This window comes from Mustela lutreola, chromosome 1, assembly GCF_030435805.1.
Source record: "Mustela lutreola isolate mMusLut2 chromosome 1, mMusLut2.pri, whole genome shotgun sequence".
NCBI lineage: Eukaryota > Metazoa > Chordata > Mammalia > Carnivora > Mustelidae > Mustela > Mustela lutreola.
The window spans coordinates 215,848,260-215,853,268 of NC_081290.1; positions in this window are offsets into that span (position 1 = coordinate 215,848,260).

The following is a 5,009-nucleotide window of genomic DNA, read 5'->3' on the forward strand; positions in this document are numbered from 1 at the left end:
GCATTGTGACTATGCCCTCCAGAACTTTCTCTGAGTTCTAGATTGCATCTCTTTCTACCACCAACACTTCTGATGTTCTAGGTTCTGTGAATCCTATGTCCCAAGAAGAAGGGCTGATTGGATTGTGGCCATGTCTACTATAGTGCCGTTCTCTTGGCTCCACTTAAGCTGAAAGCCTCCTGTGCCAATATTCCTGGAATACATTGCCTCCTGAATGCAAAAAAAGCTACCAGGCACAATGCTGTTTTCTTACTACTGCAAAATGTAGTCATTTATCTTTTACTTTGATGAGAGTATCCTGACCACTGCACCCATAAAAATTGATAGCAGTTCTCACTGATGGCCAGTCTATGAATCTTCACAGGTTTTCTCTTCCACTTTGTCTTACAAAGACTTCCATTGTACTAGTCACCTTGTTTCTCTTTTCAATCTGCATACTATTGTCAGTGTACACATAAGTGTGATTTCTCTGATCCCACACACAGTTGATTGAGAAGATCTAGGTCTCTTCAGATTATTTAACACAGGATGAAAGTATAAACAGCCCTGAGACAAAAGTATAAGAGAATAATTTCCATACCATGTAAATGCAAACTGTTTCTTTTCTTTTTTTTTAAATTTTTTTATTTTTTATAAACAAGTATTTTTATCCCCAGGGGTACAGGTCTGTGAATCAGCACTCACCAAAGCACATACCCTCCCCAATGTCCATAACCCCACCCCCCCCTTCTCCCAACCCCCCTCCCCCCAGCAACCCTCAGTTTGTTTTGTAAGATTAAGAGTCACTTATGGTTTGTCTCCCTCCCAATCCCATCTTGTTTCATTGATGCAAACTGTTTCTGATGCCATTTTGATTGTAGTGAGAAATACATTTGCTAAATTAATAGCCACATACCATGGGCTGCTGTACCTGGTCTAACAATTACAGTACATGCAGCAGAACAGTTGTGATCAGAGATTCTACCTTATTACATCAGTGGTACTCTGTGTCCATTCTCTAGGATCCATTTGGTTTCTGTGAGGGCCAGGATGGCACATAAAATGGATAAATTCTAGGCTCCACCAACTATGATTGCTTTAGGTCTTCTTATGGTATCATTAGTCTCTGTCATTCTGGCCTATGTTGATGTCTGTGCATGTTGAGTAAGGGCATTTAGAAGTTTTATTTTGACATTCCTTATAATAATAGATCTTACTCCATAAACCTGGTATCTGATGATCTAAAATTAGAGTTACTCCACCTGCCAAGTCAGTGAATTTCAACAGTGCTCTCAGATACTCAGGAAACACACACACACACACACACACTCCCTGGATGGGTTCTTGAACAAAGTGCACTCACTGTAACTAGACTTTAAATAAGTTTCCATTTTAAAATTTATTGTAAGACTCTAATAGGCTCCAATTATAATGGGGTCATCATGACCCTGTGGGTCTCCAGGTGTGGGTTCCAATTCAGCTTCAATATTCAGTAGTCCTCAGTATATCTTCTCATTTCCCACTTCCCCAGGTACAGTCACTTGAGTGACTGGCTATAGGTGTCTATGAGGAAAGACTGGAGAATCTTCAGAGTGTATATTCCCTTTGGTACTATAGGGTTTTTCTCCCTAGATTTCCATGGGTCTGAAAATCAGTTCAGGTCTTAGAATTACACAAGGGATAATAAACTTTTTTTTTTATTAAATTGATTTATTTATTTTCAGAAAAACAATATTCATTATTTTTTCACCACACCCAGTGCTCCATGCAATCCGTGCCCTCTATAATACCCACCACCTGGTACCCCAACCTCCCACCCTGCCGCCACTTCAAACCCCTCAGATTCATCAACTTTTTATCCCCCTGAAATGAGTACCTTCTTGTAGTCTGTCTCTTTATTCTTGTTTTTTTTTAATATAACATATATTAAATAACATCCTTGTTCTCTTACCTTTATGGACACTATACTACATTAATGATCTCAACTCCCCAGAGGTCAAATGCTATTGCCTGCTCTCTTGACCTTGTTGGTTATTATGACAATTGAAGATTCCTGGTTCTAGTTGTTAACGCAGGACCAAGTGGCCCCTCCTATTTTAGGAACTTATCATCTCCATGTATGTTAATGAGAAGGCTATGTGACATCATTCTACAGCTGGCTCTGACTTACAGAGGAGAATCACCACAGAACTTCTTTTGATCCTGGAATTACTTTCTGCAGTGCTTTCATGATGTTTTTGGCCAGTAATAAATATCTTGAGCTGCCTTATGGAAGACAACTCACCAGATCTTCTAGTTTTACCTCATGTATATCTTGCAACATGTTCATTTTCCTTAGCTTCTTTATTTCTTCCTTTGCCATCTATCAGAACAAAACTTAGGTATTTCTACTACACGGAGTATTGGCTGTGGTTTTTATCTCCCAGGCTTATAAGAACTATATACACAGTAAATTTGCCCTATCATCTCAGCTCATGGCCAGTGTGTTAAATCCTGTATCTCAAGAAAGTATCACTCACTTTATGTTTAAAGTTTTTATTACCTGGTCTTACACTTTGACCCCATTAATCAAGAATCCTAAAAGTCCAATCCTACAAATATTCTTCCTAGCTCCAGCTGATACCTGTAAACCTGCTTTAAAAACAAGCAAACATTACACAGCACTACCCATGATAAGTACAGTTGTCATCTTGTTACAAGGATATTTCAGTATTATTTATTATATTTCCTGACTGTACTTCTCATCCCCATGACTTATTTATAACTCTAAGTTTGTACCTCTTAATCCCCTTAGTTTATTTTATTGTCCCTCTACCAACCTCGCCTCTGGTAACTATTAGTTATTTTTCTCATAAATACAGAGAGATACTAGCCATTTTGACTGTTGTGAGGGGATATTTTATTGTGGTTTTGATTTGCATTTCCCTGATGATTCTTGATTTGGAGCATCTTCTCATGTGTTGGCCATTTGGATACCTTCTTTGAATGAATGTCTATTCAGATCTTCTGCACATTTTTAATTCAATTATTATATTTTGATGCTGAGTTGTAGGAGTTCTTTGTATATTTTACATATTTACCATATTAACCCCTTTTCAGATATATCATTTGGAAATGCCTTCTCTCATTTAGTAAGTTGCCTTTTCATTTTGTCAATAGTTTCCTTTGCTGTGCCAAACTTTTTAGTTTAATTGTATTCCCAATTGTTTATTTTTGCCTTTGTTTCACATAGCTGGGGAGGCAGTTCTGGAAAAATATTGCTAAGGCTGATGCCCAAGAGTATACTGCCTGTGTTGTAAGAATTGTATGGTTTCCTGTCTTACATTCAAGCCTTTAATTCATTTTCAGTTCTTTTTCACGTATGGTATAAGAAAGTGGTCCAGTTTCATTCTTTTGCAGGTAGCTGTTCAGTTTTCTTGTTATCATTAATTGAAATGGTTGTCCTTTTATTATTTTATATTCCTGCCTGCATTGTCATATATTAATTGATCACATAAGTGTGGGTTCATATCTGGGCCCTCTGTTGTGTTCCATTGATCTAGGTGTTTGTTTTGTGCCAGTACTGTACTGTTTTGATTACTACAGCTTTGAAATATAGTTTAAAATTGGGGATTGTGCTACCTCCAGCTTTGTTCTTCCTTCTCAAGTTTGCCTTAGCTATTTGGGGTATCTTGTGGTTTCACAGAAATATTAGGATTATTTTAGTTCTGTGGAAATTAATAATGGCAGTTTCGTGGAGATTGCATTGAATCTGTAGATTGCTTTTGGTAGTATGGGTATTTTAACATTATTCTTCTAATCCACATGCATGCTAGGTATTTCCATTTATTTGTTATGTCTTCAGTTTCTTCCATTGGTGCCTCAATGTTTTTCAGAGTACAGGACCTTCACCACTTTGGTTAAAATTTATTCCTATGTATTATTTTTTTCCTTTTGAGTAATTGTAAATGGTATTGTTTTCTTAATTTTTCTTTTTGGTAGTTTGTTATTAGTACATAGAAATACAATAGATTTCTACCTATTTTGTATCCTGCAACTTTATTGAGTTTATCAGTTCTCATAGTTTTTTGGTGGGATCTTTGGGATTTTCTGTATATAGTATAATGTCATCCACAAATAGTGAACAGTTTATTTCTTCCTTACCAGTTTGGGTGCCTTTTATTTCTTTTGCTTGTCTGATTACTGTGGCTGGAACTTCCAGTATGGTGGTGAATAAAAGCGTCACAAGTAGATATCTGTGTCTTGTGCCATATCTTAGAGAAAAAACTTTGAGGATTCACCATTGAGTATGATGTTAGCTGTGGTTTTTTCATATGATCTTTATTATGTTGAGGTACGTTTACTTTATACTTGTTAGAAAGTTTTATCATGAATGGAGGTTGAACTTTGTCAAATGCTTTCTCTGCATCTATTTATATGATCACAGGATTTTTATCCTTCATTTTGTCAATGTAGTATATTACATTGATTGATTTGTGGATATTGGACCATCCTTGCATTCCTAAAATAAATCTCACTGATCATGGTAAACTAGGCCTTTAAAAACCATATTGTTGAATATGGTTTGCTAATACTTTCTGAGGATTTTTGCATTTATATTCATAAGAGATATTGTTCTTTCATTTTCTTTTTTCATAGTGTCTTTGGCTTAGGTATCAAAGTAATGATAACCTTGTAGAATGACTTTGGAAGTGTTTCTTTCTCTTCTGTTTTTAGGAATAGTTTGAGAAGGATAGCTATTTACTGTTCTTTAAATGTTTAGTAGGATTCTCCTGTGATGCCATCTAGTCCTGGGTTTTTTTTTTAATTCTTTATTTTTTATAAACATATATTTTTATCCCCAGGGGTACAGGTCTGTGAGTCACCAGGTTTACACACTTCACAGCACTCACCAAAGCACATACCCTCCCCAATGTCCATAATCCCACCCCCTTCTCCCAACACCCCTCCCCCCAGCAACCCTCAGTTTGTTTTGTGAGATTAAGAGTCACTTATGGTTTGTCTCCCTCCCAATCCCATCTTCTTTCATT